The following is a 16556-nucleotide window of genomic DNA, read 5'->3' as shown; positions in this document are numbered from 1 at the left end:
AATAACAAAGACGAAGATGGATGCAGCAGGGCGTGTAGCAATTAATCATTCAGATTTGACGGTATTTCTATTTCATATAGCTCTTGAATGATTCTTAAATTTTAGGTTTTCAAATAATTGACCAGGTTCTTGATTATGGCGTGCAACAATTAATCATTCAGTTCTTAAATCAATAAGTAAGATCAACATAGTAGTTAATCAATCTTAATAAGTTCTTGACCTACTATTCAGTAATAAAGACTAAAGACTGATATGATCCGATGATTGTTTATGAGATATGTATTCATTAATGTTTTGATTATTAGCATTATGTTTTCTGAAATCCCGCTTTTGTTGATACAGGACGTCCACGCCTTAATGGATTTAGAAGTTCAATCAGAGAATGAAGATCACGAAACAAATTTGATTGAACATATTGATGCAAATTGGTATTTGGCCATGAATAGCGGTTCCGATGTTGAAGTAGAGCAAACAAAAGACGTGTACCTGGATTTTGGAGTTGAAAAAGAAATAACAACTGAAGTAATCAGACAGGTTTTTGATACTCCTGATGACGCATATACTTTCTATAATAGATATGCGTTTTTACATGGATTTGGAATACGCAAATGTTCGCCTTTTAAGAATAGGACAACAAATGTGGCCTATCGATGGAAATATGTATGCAACAAAGAGGGTTTTAAAGATTTGAAGCGTGGTAATTCTGGGGGAGATGTTGTGAAACGTCGTAGGGATTTAAGGACGGGATGTGAAGCGTATCTTAGGATTTCAATTGGTAATGATGGTAAATGGTTAGTGGATGAATTTAATGATGCACACAACCATGAGTTAACTGCAACCCCAACCAAAGTAATGAAGCACAGGTCTCATGGAAAGTTTCACCGCTTAATGGCTTGCAAATCTCTAATGTTGAAACTTGGTCAATCCGGGTTGAGACATTGTAAAATCAAGAAGGTCGTAAATACCATGAAAAATCCATGTGAAAATGATGTCACGTCAAAACAATGCGCCGATATCTTGAATGAACAATGGAAACAATACAGAGGTAAGGAGTTTTACGGCCTAATTAAACATTTCCAAGACAAATTATTAGAAGACCCCAACCTTTATTTTGTTGTGGACTTATGTGATGATGGGTCTCCTAGAAATATTTTTAGGGCAGATGGGAGATCAAGAGACTCGTATATAAAATTTGCGGACGTTATTGTGTTTGATGTCACATACATGACCAACAAATTTAAAATGCCATTTGCTCCGTTTGTCGGGGTGAATCATCACCGCCAATCCATACTTTTTTCCGGTGCACTGTTGGAGAATGAGAAACAAGATACCTTTGAATGGTTATTTCAAACATTTTTAAAGTGCATGTTTGATAAGCACCCATTGGCAATAATTACTGATCAAGACAAAGCTATTGGAAATGCAATTAAAACAATTTTTCCTAAAACACGACATCGGTTTTGCTCATGGCATACAAAGAAACATCAAATCGAACATCTCGGATACCTTACAGCTCGTTATAGTGACATTGAAGAGCCATACAAGCGGTGGGTAAAGAGTAATACAATTGAGGAATTTGAAACCAATTGGAAAATTTTATGTGGTAAATGATGTGCGAAAACATATATAAATAATAAACACGAATCGCAACTAAGCTTTAAAAACCAAACAATTTATCCTAGTTCACACAAACGGCAAGTGTACCAGTCGCGTATAGCAAAGATGAGGAAAGTCCGGATATCGAACTCGAAGACACGTGAGAACGGCTCAGATTATAAACCCCAATCCAAGTCCTACATTAAAATATTTAATTGATTTTATTATTATTATTATTATTAAATTTTTTTATTTTAATTAATTTAAACCAACTTAACTTAACGAAACTAATTGAAAAACTTAACAAGACTTAACGGTACTAACGGAGCTCTCAAATATGATGAAGGTGAACCGCCCAGGTAAGTTATCTTGACGACTATCAACGACGCTCGGGTGAAAACGAACACATAAAACCGGGTTCAAAAGATAATCCAACTAGACAATAATAATGGAAAATAGGTCCCCACGCTCAGTTTTACTAAAGACCCCTAAAAACTTCTAGAAAGAATGATAAAGCACGGTCGATTTTCTAAGTACCCAATTGATTTATTACTTGGTCCGTATCAAAATCACAAATTCCTCTAAAGCTCGTAATCGTAACAAACCTAGGGAATAAGGGGTAATTCAATATTAAAGATTAAATAATTCGGCTTACAAATTAACCTAATCAACGGTTAGAAAACCGCACGTGGTCTCTCAACGGCAAACTAAATCAAATAGACCAAAGAGATAAACCAACTCTTAATGTCTTGGTCCAACTAAAAGGAGATGAACCATTGATATGAACAACTTTAACCAAACAAACCCTATGGTGACGTCTACCACAAACAACCAAAAACACCAAGTAATTAGTCTAACATGCAATCCTAAACAAAACACGAAACTAATTCATGTAAAGATAAAATCACACGGGGTTTAATTAATATAATATTGAACAACTCAATAGCAATCATAGAATAAAATCAAAATAATATGAAATTGACACTAGAAAATCAATTATATGTTCGTTACTCAACCCAAAATAATCGTCAAAACATCGTCAATTAACCAAACATAGGTAGTTATAATAAGTTTAGCTACTCAAAATAATAATAATAATAATAATCTTAAAAACCAAATAAAAAATAGTAGCAAACATGATCTAAAAAGGAATGAACCGAAAGATTAAAATTACTAAATTGTTAAAATCTCTTTATTTGAAAAGTGACTCACAAAATAATCCTTCTTACGTGTTCTGATACGTAGCAACAAAACCAAAAATCCCTTAGTTCCAAAATAAACCTGCGCCAAAAGATTCCACCGCCAAATAATACTCCTTCCTCGTATGTGCTGCTGCTCCTCGGAACAAAAAATATTCTCTTTTCTGCCTTGATGAATGTCGCCGTCGAAAACAAAACTATAATAATATATCTTGTGCCCCTCTTATCAAAATAACCTTCCGTTTATATTAATTCTTAGTAGGGTTTTTTTTCTTTTTCTTTCTTTCGTAACTCCCAAGCCAAACCCACCAATATCTCTAATTCTTTCTTCTGCCTTCCATACAGGCCCATCATCTTTTTATATTTATTACCTTCACAAAATAAATAACTGAAATAAAACTAATTTCCATGTGAACGCATGAAGTTCAATTCCATCGAGATCTCTCACATTATTATTTGTTTTCATTTCTTTTTTTTTTCTTTTTATTTTCCACTTTTTTTTGTTAACAGAATCATAGCAACATCAATAATAATAGTCACCTATATAAATGTTATGAGACATTGACAACATGTTAATTGATTTAGCTCGTTGTCTCATGAAACATTTTAAAACTCAAATATAAACCACTTGAGACTAAAATTATATAAAACTTAGCTAAAAACAATTAAAAGTGTAGGAAATATTAATATAAAAATATATATAATTTGGACCATATCAGTAAATCCCAATTTGACAGTGGTAGTTGGATAACAGAGATGTATAAGCAACGCAGATATTGGGCTAAAGCCTTCTTGAAAGATTGTTTTTTTGCTGGCATGACATCAAGTGGAAGAAGTGAGAGCATACATTCGTTTTTTGATGGATTTGTGAATTCAAATACGATGTTAAATGAATTTGTAATCCAATATGATAAAGCTGTTGCGTGTCGAAGGGGGTTCCGAAGATGATGAAGAATTCAGGACCATCGACTCCAAGCCAAATCTTTCTTCTGTAAATATGATAGAGAAAAAAGCAGGTCAACTTTACACTAGAAAGTTCTTTGATGTATTCAAGAAAGAATGGACCGAAGCTACTCTTAATTTAACCCATGTTACGATAAGCAAAAATTTAGAAGAGATCAAATATAAGGTTGGACAACTCGATATTGACAAACTATATTGGAGAATTGTTAACTTTCGGATCTCAGATTAGATAGATGTAACATGTTCATGTGCAAAGTTCGAAACATATGAGATATTATGCAAGCATATATTATATGTGTTGAAGAAGAGGAATGTTGAAACCCTTCCTGATCATTATATTTTACCCAGGTGGACACTTGATGTTAGGTATAAGTCTGATAATCACAAAATTGGGCTTGAAGACATACATAGTGAAAATGAAGTCAGTGCGTTAACCTTATGGTGTGTTCAATCAAACTTTAGAAAAGCAATCGAATATGCAAGAGATTCCCCATCTGAGATAAAGAAACTAAATTCCATCTTGATGAACTTTTTAGAAGAACAAAGTGTTCGAACAAATTCTGAACAACTGGAAACTACTATACAAAACTCTAACGTAGGAAGTTCGCAAGTAAACTTGATGCCTCAAATTTCTATTCGTGATCCACAAGTAAAAACAAATACTAAGGGTCGTCCTAAAAGTGCAACTAGAATCAAGTCTTCCTTGGAAGCACCAAAAAAGAGAGCTTGTTCATACTGCAAGCAACCGGGTCGTTACATCAGCGAATGCCCGAAAAAAAAGGTCAGTTTGTACTTATTAATAACTAGTGTTTGTTAGTAAGGTACTTACATTAATTTTTCGCAGGAAGACGAGTCTTTATTTGAAAGAGAAGGATGATTTATGAATCGAATTGGAGGCTTAGCAGTTTTGTAGATTTGCTTTGGTACTACTTATTTGAGACTATGTACGAAATAAACTTGTTTCTACAGTTTTTATTTATTTTCAGTAGTTATTATATTTTAATGATGGTATGTTTTTGTTTAACTCTTTGAAAGTGAAAATGTTGCAATGGTTTTTTTGTTGAAATCACAGGCTCATTTCAAGGACACTCAAAGTATAGTGATATAAAGCTAAATGGGCCAAAAAATATAACAATATAAACTTAAACGGTAAAAACGTAGCAATATAAACTGAAGCCGGTCAAAAGATAGTAATATAAAGCTAAACGGGCCAAAATATAGCAATATAAAATTAAACGGTAAAAACGTAGCAATATAAACTGAAGCGGGTCAAAATATAGTAATATAAAGCTAAACGGGCCAAAATACATCAATATAAACTTAAACGATAAAAACGTAGCAATATAAACTGAAGCCGGTCAAAATATAGTAATATAAAGCTAAACGGGTCAAAATATAGTAATATAAAGCTAAACGGGCCAAAATATATCAATATAAACTTAAACGGTAAAAACGTAGCAATATAAACTAACGTCGGTCAAAATATAGTAATATAAAGCTAAACGGGCCAAAATATAGCAATGTAAACTTAAGCGGTAAAAACGTAGCAACTTACGAAATAAAAGCTTATAGTATACTCGTTTCTATATTGATAACATAAATGCCCATCTATGTCTCTTTTAAGGATTCAAGACGGCTGATTTGGAAAAGCAATGGTACAATAGCAGGCCAAAAATCGGTTCATCAGGAACTAAGTTTTAATACATAACAGATTACAGCTATTTATTACATCCACTTTGTGCATATCATACTTGAACTAACATATAAAGTTGATGAAACGTGAAACATCATGTCTTAGTAGAAGAAAAATAATAAACAAAATGAATGGTGGATGTCGCATTGCTGCACATTTGTGCAAATGCATAACTTTGCAAATTACGACCATATGTTAAACTAGTACACAGTGTCAATACTGATGTAAAACTCCCACAATTTCACTAATGTGCAGTTTTGTCAATTGTAACTCTCACTATTTTAGTAATGACATGAAATCTTTAACTTCCAAAGTCAAAATTAATGTAAAACTGTGCAACATGTCTCCAACTAGATGAAACTAATTTCATACAAACATGTGTATTACATCTGTCTAGGTTGTTAGTGCACGGTTTTGTGTCTCGAGTCTTTGTAATTATCCTTAATGTTTATTTGATTATTTTAATGTAATATTTAGTGTTTATTTATCTAATTCGTTATGTTCAGTCTAGTTCGCTAGGGAATGTTAGCGAACTAAGACTAGTTCGTTAAGGTTAAGTCTAGTTCGCTAGGAATGTTAGCGAACTAGGACTTTATAATGTATTCCCTCCTGATTCGTTAGGGGATGTTAACGAATCAGAGGATGGTTCGTTAAGTTAATTTAGTTAACGAAGGGGAAGCTGGTTCGCTTGGGGATGTTAGCGAACCAGATCGTCTTCTATAAATAGTGAACCACTGTTCACTTGTAAAGTTGAAGTTTTGAGAGAACTAATTATATTCAGAAAGTTTAAAGTATTCTCTCTCTCAAGCTTCACGATTAATATTATTGATAATATATACACTAATAACAATCGAGCTAAGGTATTAAAAGAGTTAGATCCGTATATTTAATATCAACATATAGATCTGAATTAGATCTAAGATATTGATTAGAACGAGTTGTAATTCAAGGGATCAAACAAGTGGTATCAGAGCTTTCGGGGCTCAATTCACTTGGTTTGATTGTTATTGTTATAGTGTTTGTGTTTATTTTCTGTTTGGGTTGAGTTTGAATCAATTCGAGTTGATTTGGATTGAATCTGGATGGATTAGAGTGAATTTGGTTTGATTAAAGTATTATTGGTGTTCAATTGAGTGAAATTGGATTGTGGATTAGATTTGTGATGTGTATTGGGTTTTCGGTTTGAGTCCGTGAACAGGGGATTGTTTTGGTCGAAATTGGTTCGTGTATGGTGTTAATCGGTTACGAGATGTGTCGAGTTGAATTCGTGTTGTGATTACGAAGAGTTTGGTATGTTATTTGTTAGTTTTGGTTAAGAATTGAGTGTTTATTACAGATCTGGAATTGATAGGTTTCTGGGTTTGATCTTCATATTTCTGGAAAATTGTTCTTGAATGTTTGAAGATTTGAAGATGAATGCAATTCGCTATAAAGTTCCAGGCGATTCGCTATGTCTTTAATTTGATTCGCTATCAATTCTTGCCATTCGCTAATCAATTCGCTAACTGATTCGTGTAAGTTAATTAATTCGTGTTATCTAGTTCGTTAACTAGATAACTGATTCGTTTGACACGTGTTTGTCTTGGAATTTGTGCTCTAACAACTTTTTGCCACGTGGCAGAAAGGAATCAAGTTTGTTACAAACGGTTGTAACAACCTGATTCGTTATATTATAATTCGCTATAGTGTTGATTCGCTATCAACTGTAGCTGATTCGTTATCTTAATTCGCTAAGCACTCCTTAGTAATTCGTTAAGTTGACTTGGTCAATTCGTGTGATCAATTCGTTAAGTTGACTTGGTCAATTCGCTTGATCAATTCGCTAAGTTGACTTGGTCAATTAGTTTAGTCAATTCGTTAAGTTGACTTGTGATTCGTTAAACCTTCATCACATTCGTTATCTGTTTCGCCATTTGGGTGATTGTTAAACTTATTTGTGATTCGTTAAAGTTGACTCTCTTGGTTGACTTTTGATTTGCTAACACACTCACCTCATTCGTTAAGATTTAATTCGTTAAGACTCAATTCGCTACAACTGTTCACAGTTCGCTACAACTGTTCATAGTTCGCTATTACTGTTCACTGTTTCGTTAAGATATTTTATTATTTGATTAATTTTCAAAGATGGCTGGTATGTATGCATTGGCGTCTCAAAATATGTTGATGCAACAGATGTTGCAACTTGATACCAGAAGATAGGTTCACATTCTAAATGTCCAAGATTGATGAAGTTCAGTGACTTTGCCAAATGGGAACCTCGGTTTCGTGCACATTTGGGATCTGTTCATCCTGACTGTTCATATTGTCTTGATGAGGTTTATGTTGCACCAATGATTGGTGATGATACTATTGAGTATACTCCTAAAGCTGTTTCTCAATACTCACAAGAAGAGAAGAAAGCTTTAGAAATCGAGATAAAATCATATTCTACATTGACTATGGCTTTACTAGAGAATATTTTTCATCAAGTTGGAAGTATCAAGAGATGTGCATCTTTGTTTCAACATCTGCGGATGAGAAGCATGGGAAACACAGCTGAGAGTAAGAAAGTGATGCTCAAGTTTCAATTTCGAAACTTTAATTTATTGAAAGGAGAAACAGTTGAAGAGATGACTACAAGATTTAGTCACATAATTGCTGAAATGGATAAAATGAAAATGGAAATTTCTGAAAGAGATAAAATTGACACTATCAAGAGTGTGCTTCCTAGTTCCTATTCAACATTTCTCATGGTTTTGAAAGAGAATGATTATTTTCTGAATGAAGATTTGACAGCACTTGAATTTCTACAAAAGATCGAAGCTAGAGAATATGATCTTAAGTGTCAAAAATCTTCCAAAGAAAATCAAGATCCGGCTTTCTATGGTGGAAGTATGCCTCTGAGTTCAACAATTTCACCTATCACTGCTTTTCTTACTCATGTCGCAAATGAAAAAGAATCTGCTATATTTAATGATCCAAAAGTTTGTTTCTACTAGTACCAATCCATTTACTACACCACCTAGTGTGAATATGAAGGAAGCTGAGCAAAACTTTGCTTTTCTGACGGCATTTATGTCTTCATATGAAAACTTGGTGAGTAGTAAAATTGCCACGGGTGAGTTAACTGATGAGGATTATGATCAGATAGATCCGGATGATCTAGAGATCATGGATTTGAAATGGAATATGGCCATGATCGTTCGTAAAGTTAAAAGATTCATGCAGAGAACTGGAAAAGATCTTCCAGCGTTAAACAAGAAGCTGGGTTTTGACAAATTAAAGGTGAAGGGTTATAATTGTCAAGAATTCGGGCATTTCGCGAAGGAATGTGACAAACCAAGAAAAGAATATACTGGATCTCGTGGTCAAAATCAAAATGCTTCTTCACAACGAGGAAGTGATGCTGAAAAGAAACCATCTTCTTCAACAACACAAGCAATGTTAGCAGACGGGACTGATTGGTCACAACGACTACTATGCAATGATGTTCAAGCAAATTTAGCTATGTTTGGGTTACATGAAGATTGTCAAGATGCTACTGTTAGTGTGATGTCTTCAGATAATGATTCTGGATCTGATTCTGACGATTCTTGTGACAAGTCTTCTGAATCAATGTTTGCTTGCATGGCTAAGATCAATGAGGTTAGTAATTCTATCTCTTCTACTTCATTTGTTAAAGCATCATGTGTTGACTGTGAATCTAACAACTCTAAGTTAGAAGCTTTGAAAAGTTAAAATGATAACCTTATAAGAGAAATTGCTTCTCTTAAGGACACTTATCGACAATCTCTTGAGTCTCAAATGAAATCTCGAGAAATGATTGAAGCATTGTCGACAAGTAATCATGATCTCAAAGCCGAGTTATCTGTGAAAATTACCATTAATGACCAAAAGTTTCAGGAAATCTTGAAACATCGTTCTAAGATAACTGAGCTTGAGAATGAGGTTCTTGAGTTGAAGAAAAAGTTGGGTAAATTTCAAAATTTTTCATTTTTATTGAATGAAATTATTGAAGTTTATGGAAAACAGAAAGATTCTAAGAAAGGTATTGGTTTTGTTGAAATTCCACCACCTTTTCACAATGATTATAAAATTAATCCTTTTACAAGAAAAGAAGAGGATTTGATTCAAAAGGAATCTGTGATTTCTGAGAAACCTAAAATGGTTAAACCTGAAATTGTTAAACCCCAAGTTGCTCCTCAAAAATCTCATGTCCAAAGCAAAAAAGTGTTTGTTGAATACACTGATGAGGTCATTATCGAGGATGTGTTTGAACCAGATATTATACACAAGAATAAGAACATTCCCAGTTCTAATCATATTCTATGCGAACCTCACGAATTTGAGGAAGCAGTGTATGGTTCACACAAACCTCAAGAGACAAAGGAAAATTCAAAGAAAGTGAACTCTATGAAGGCAAAGAAGTCAGTTAAACCAAAAATTTTTGATGAGGAATTAATGTGTTTCATTAATCCTTCTAGTTCTAAGCTATCTGCTGCTAGAGTTTTTAAGTTAAAAAGAATGGACACAATGTTCACTGAAAAAGACATTCCAATAAGTATTATCAAACCTGAACTTATTGAGAGTGTTTTTGTCAATGAAACTTCAAAAATTCAAGAACTTGAACGTGTGTATGCTCAAACGAAAACATCTGTTCAATCTGATCCATTGACTAAGGCAAAACAATTTTTAAAACAAGCTAAGAGGATTAACTTTGTTAAGTCAACTGGAACAGATACAATAAAAAGTTTTTCAAATAGTTCTAATTTAGATTTTTATTTAAAGAAGAAATTTGAATTATCTGATGAGTTTGCTAAAAGCATGACTAAAAATGTGAGTCATCATCAACCATCGGCATCATCTATTCCAATTTCTTCTAAACATCATCATGTGGACATGCGAACTTGTTTTTTATGCGGTCAACAAGGTCATGTTGTGAGAAATTGTAATCAGCAAAACTATCAGAATCTTCATCCTTTTATCAAGGACAAATCTAAGCCAATTCCAGTGGTTAAGGAGATTCTGAAACGACCAGTGTCGTTTGCTGATAATACTCATATTTTGTTCTCTGATGTGAATCCTCGGAAGGTGTTTCAGATCAATGAGACACACGGTCAAGTGAAACCAAAATTCATTCTAACTGAACCTATATGTCAAAACAGGAATTCAAACATTGTTCAAGCAGCTTATTTAAGACGAAAGTCTAAAAAACCTGTAACTTATTAACAAGTGGCTGAACAACAATTGAAAACTGTTAAAGTTAATGATCAAAGAGAAACCAAAAGGTGCCCAAGACTGAGGCCTGGGCTGCCTTTTTGAACTAATCACTTTTGTTTATGTGTAGGGTTCATCCAAGACCATTTCTGGTGAAAACTGGATCATGGATAGCGGATGTTCTCGTCATATCACCGGAAATCTCGACCTATTAACCAACGTAAGAAATATTCAAGGTTATGTAGCGTTTGCTGGGAATTCTGGAGGCATGATCACACAAGAGGGTGACGTTTCAAATGGTCATATTACATTTGAAAAAGTAAATTATTGTGACAAGGTTGATCATAACTTATTGAGTGTATCGCAGATTTGTGATAAAAAGTACACTACAATATTTACTGACAAAGAGTGTCTTATCTTGAAACCGGGTTTTATTATTCCCGAGGACATGGTTGTCATGCGATCACCACGATCAAATGATATTTATGTCTTAAACATGAGTTCTAAGATATCAACATCGATCGAAACATGTTTTGTCTCGAAAGCAACCGAGAAAGACTCGATTCTATGGCATCGAAGAATGGGTCACATTCATGTTAGAAAGATGAATTATTTAATGGCAAATAATTTAGTTGAGGGTGTCTCGTTAAAGAACTTTAAGTTATCTGATCACTGTGTTGCATGCAAGAAGGGCAAACAGAAGAAGAAGATACATCCTTCTAAGTTATTGAATTCCATTAATACTCCTCTTGAACGACTTCATATGGATTTGTTTGGTCCAGTGAATCGTGCGAGTATTTCTGGAGACTGGTATTGTCTGGTAGTGACAGATGATTATTCAAGATATTCAAGGGTGTTATTTATGAGTTCAAAAGATCAAACACCTGTTTTGGTACAAAACCTTATTACTAAGATCGAATCATTGTACAAACAAAAGGTGAGGAGAATCCAAAGTGATAATGGTACGGAATTCAAAAACACTATTTTGGATTTCTTTTGTATTCAAAAGGGAATTCACCGAGAATATAGTGCACCTTATGTACTACAACAAAACGGTGTTGCTGAAAGGAAAAATAGAACTCTGATTGAAGCTGCACGTACAATGCTTGCTGATTCAAAGCGTCCTATTCAATTTTGGAGTGAAGCAGTGAACACAGCTTGTTATACACTTAATCGGGTTCTAACAGTAAAACGACTCAAGAAGACAAGCTATGAAATATTGAAAAACAGAAAACCTAATTTAAAGTACCTGGAACCATTTGGGTGTCCGTGTACAATGTTGAAGAAGGATTCGGGTAAATTTGATGACAAGGCTATCGAAGGATATTTCTTGGGATATGCGTCTCCAAAGAAAAGAGTATTTAATTTTACATCTGACTGTGTTGAAGAATGGTACCATGTGGACTGTCAAAAGTACACAACTCCTCCTCAAGAGAAAGGTCCAGACTGGATGTTTGACTACGATAGTTTATTTAATTCTTTTACTCCTTCGACTGATCACATCAATGAAGATCTGGTTAGAGCTTACTTTGAAGAACACTTGAACATTCCAAGCTCTTCAAATTCTAATTCAGAAGAAGTTCAACCCGATGCTACGATTGAAGAATCTCAAGTTGTTCCTCCAATTGTTATTGATAGTGCTTCTACTTCTTCCGATGATGATCAAGCTGAAATTCAAGTTATTGATCTTGATAGTGATAATGCTTCGTCTCCCGGGTTGGGTGAACATTACACTAATTTATTTGATAATTTTGTTGTTCCTGAAAATCCTACTCTTTGAATTCATGGATATCATCCACAGGACAATATCATTGGAGAACTTGATGTGGGCGTTCGTACATGTCATCAAGTTGCTTCGACAAGCGACAATAATGTATTGTGTGCTTACACTAATTTACACTCTTCGGGAATTGTGAATATCGCTAAATTCAATTGCTTTCTATCTCAAGTTGAGCCAATGACAGCTCGTAAGGCACTTGAAGATCCTTCTTGGGTAGAAGCTATGCAAGAGGAATTACAGCAGTTTGCACGATTGGGTGTTTGGGATTTAATATTCAAGCCTGCTAGGGTCAAGAAAGCTATTCCAACCAAGTGGGTATTTAAATGTAAAAAGGACGATTGAGGGGTGATTGTCAGAAACAAAGCCCGTCTAGTGGTGCAAGGTTTTCATCGGCAAGAGGGTATTGATTATACTGAGGTATATGCTCCAGTTGCAAGATTAGAGTCGATTCGGATCTTCCTGGCATATGCTACTTACAAGAATATCAAGGTTTATCAAATGGATGTTAAAAGTGCTTTTCTCAATGGTGAACTACATGAGGAAGTGTTTGTTCAACAACCACCTGGTTTTGAAGATCCTGATTATCCTGACCGTGTTTACCGTTTAAACAAGGCCCTGTATGGTCTACATCAAGCCCCGAGAGCTTGGTATGGCACACTCGCCGACCATCTGACGGATAATGGTTTCAAACGAGGAACTGTTGACTGCACTTTATTTCATAAAACTGTTGGTGATGATCTTCTTCTAGTCCAGATTTATGTTGATGAAATTATATTTGGGTCTACAAACGACACTTTATGTAAGGAGTTTGAGAAGTCTATGCAAACAAAGTTCGAAATGAGCTCGATAGGAGAGATGAATTTCTTTTTAGGGCTGCAGGTTCATCAATCTGATAAGGGAATCTTCATTCATCAGACTAAATATGTGAACGACGTCTTGAGCCGATTCAAGATAACTGCCGGAAAAATCCCTTCAACTCCTCTTCCAGTGGGTCACAATTTATCACCGGGTGAATTGGAGGATACCGTTGATCCGACCCTTTATCGTGCTATGATTGGTTCTCTAATGTATTTAACTGCTTCTCGACCCGACATAATGTTTGCTGTTTGTGTGTGTGCTAGGTACCAAGCTAGTCCCCGAGTGACTCACCTGGCAGCGGTCAAGCGTATTTTGCAATATCTACGGGGAAATCCTGACATCGGGTTATGGTACCCCAAAGATAATACTTTTGATTTTACCGCCTACTCAGACTCAGATTATGGAGAATGCAAGATCAACTTCAAATCAACGACTGCAGGATGTCAATTCTTAGGAAACCGGCTTGTTTCCTGGTAGTGTAAGAAGCAGACAACGGTCTCTACTTCAACCGCCGAAGCTGAATATGTTGCAGCCTCGAGTTGCTGTTCCCAGGTTCTGTGGATACAACAACATCTTCGCGACTACGGTTTGAAGTTTCTTACTACTCCCATCTTGATTGATAATTCTGCTGCTATAAGTATCACCAAGAATCCCGTACAACATTCTAAAACGAAACATATCGAGATTCGATATCATTTTATACGGGATTGTTATGAAAAGAAATTAATTGATCTTGAGAAAGTACACACAGATTTTCAAAAAGCCGATCTATTTACCAAAGCGTTTGATAAAACACGTTTTACTTTTTTGCTTGGTTTAAATGGATTGAAGACCCTTGCTGAGATCCTAAAATTAGGATAATTATCTTTTAATTGCTTTATAGATTTAGTCTTATTTTTTTATGTTTTAGGTTTTAGGGGGAGAAATCTAGAAAAAACAAAAAGAATGTGTTTTCGTTTGTATAGATAAAATCCAAAAACATTAAAAATTTCAAAATTCAAAAATATTGTGATTTCTGTTCTTTAATTGTCTTTTCCTTTAAAATTTAGAAAAATCAAAAGCATTTTAAAATTTTGAAAAACCAAAAAGAATGTGATTTATGTTTTTGTACAGAAAAATCCGAAAATTCAAAAAGATTGTGAAGTTTACTTTGTTTATAAGAAAATTGAAAAAGACAAAAATATTGTGTTTTTAAAGTTTGTACAGAGAAAAACCAAAAAGATTTTGAGATTATTTTCTCGCTGAAAATTATGTCGGTTATTTAAGTTTATGAAGCATGCTTGCATGTCTTGGTTGTGACATCTGCCCCATCCGACCCGACCCAGGTACCCGTTTCTCTGACCCGATCTCTTTCTTTTGTGATTTAATATTTATTTTATACTTATATTTTACCTTTAATAATAATATGTTTTCCTTCCCGCCTCTTTCTCTCTTTCCGCCTTCTTTTCCCTCTTGTCGCCGTCCCGCCCTTAAGCCTTGAACCCTCTTTTTGTCCTTTGTTCCTTCCCGCCTAAGGTTGTCTGCGCAGCTCCACGCGCCAGACTCCTTACAAGGAAGCCTGTGTGAAGACCACCTGTTACTGCGATACGCGAGACGAACTGTCCCCGCAGCGCGCTAAGGATTTTAGTTCTTCCCGCGGCGCGCTATGGATACCGTTCTTCCCGCGACGCGCTAAGGAATATAGTTCTTCTCGCGACGCGCCTAGAATTAAAGTTCTTCCCGCGGCGCGCGTAGAAATGTAATTCTTCCCGCGACGTGTTAAGGTTGGTTCTGTCTGCCTTCGCGCTCGCGCACTTTTGCCTTCGCACTTTAGCCTTCTCGCGCTTAACCCTTGAGTCTCCTGTTTTAATCTAGCCGTTAGCTTTTGTGTTGTCTTATCTTCTGTGCTGTTGACCTAATCTGCTTTGTCTGAAAAGTTACTTTCGGCGCAGCATGCGTACCAACCCCATTGGTTGACAGAAAAAGTGACTGACCATATCTTTGGAGATCTGCTTTTCCATGCTTTGACCAGTACCTTTATCTGAACCGCCCATGCCTGTTTACTGTTCCCTGTCAGCTTTTCCTTTGCCCCCTGCAGCTGCCATATCTTTTGATATCTTTTGCTTTTGGATTCTTATGCTTTTTGATATCTTTTGCTTGATCCTGTTGAAGATCTTTTCCCCTTTTCTAGGGATTGTGTTCCCTAGGGTTTCTCTATAAATAATGATATTATTTTTCCTAACACATCACACACCAACACTTAAAATTAAACTCTCTTATTCTCTCTTGCTCCTTGCTCTCTCTGCCGCCTTCCTCTCTGCCTCCGCCTTCCTTCCTGTTCTGCCCTGCTTTTCCGGTAATATATAGTATATATAATAATTTACGTACTAATTATGCTAACTCATAATCAAGACTTAAAACAAATCATTAAAACAATAATCTTATTTATAGGTTAACTTGTGCTTGTTTAAAGTTGGTTCTTGCTTTATCTTACACCGCATCGTTTATCAAGTGAGTAATCTCGTACCTAATCCCTTTTTTTGCTTTTAATGTTTTGGGATGTTCATGTGTTCATACAAACTTAGAGTCTTAAACTTGTTTATGAACTTTAGTCGCGCAGTATCCCATGTGTTGAGGACGTAGACTTGGCTGTTTATTTGTATGTGTGGATCATTAACCGTCTTGTCGGTCTATTCCGCAGTTCTCATGGTACCATTAGATGAACACGGGAGAACTATCGTTTATGATTTTCTCTTTTGTTTACACATGCACAGTTGTCTTGTTTGTGAGCTCAATTGTGAGCACTGGCAGTCTATGAATCTTAGAGTTGGTCCCGATCGGATTACACCCTTGTTGAAAACCAGACATACACATGTTGCGTGCAGATTTATCTATGTATTAACTATTAAACTTGATTTCTCACCAACACGCAAGTGTTTGACGTTTATTTTAACACATGTTCAGGTTTGCAGTAGCTGTTTTGGAGTTTGAGGACACGTAGGAAGTTCTTTATTTTGGACCTAGATTAAAATGTATCAAGACAAGTTATTGCTGTTCGAATATTTTGATTTATAATATATTGATTTATGTTGGTTTATTTATATCTTGTGTATACGTTGCGCATGCGTGAATGAATATATTTATTAAATATTGACACCCAATAGTGTCACGAGTAATGAAACAATATGTGGCGCCCCGATGTATAATCCGCCTTTGGTCGGGGTGTCACAGATTGGTATCAGAGCTCCGTGACTTTAGGATAGGTGGTTAGACGTAACGGCCTAGAATACCT

The 16556-nt window shown here is 35.3% G+C and overlaps 1 protein-coding gene and 1 pseudogene across 1 annotated transcript in view; both read left to right on the top strand.

Annotated features, from left to right (window-relative positions):
* Positions 1-16556, top strand: part of LOC143553888 (putative glutathione S-transferase parA) — a 33256-nt gene that overhangs the window by 584 nt on the left and 16116 nt on the right. The gene's annotated exons all lie outside the window — the stretch shown is intronic.
* LOC143553885 (protein FAR1-RELATED SEQUENCE 5-like) lies at positions 255-4839 on the top strand (annotated as a pseudogene).

Source organism: Bidens hawaiensis, unplaced genomic scaffold, assembly GCF_021521415.1.
Source record: "Bidens hawaiensis isolate Kalapana, Puna unplaced genomic scaffold, B.hawaiensis_p1.1 tig00017405_1, whole genome shotgun sequence".
Lineage (NCBI taxonomy): Eukaryota > Viridiplantae > Streptophyta > Magnoliopsida > Asterales > Asteraceae > Bidens > Bidens hawaiensis.
The sequence above is the reverse complement of the archived record's forward strand: the minus strand, read 5'-3'. Positions and strand labels throughout refer to the sequence as shown.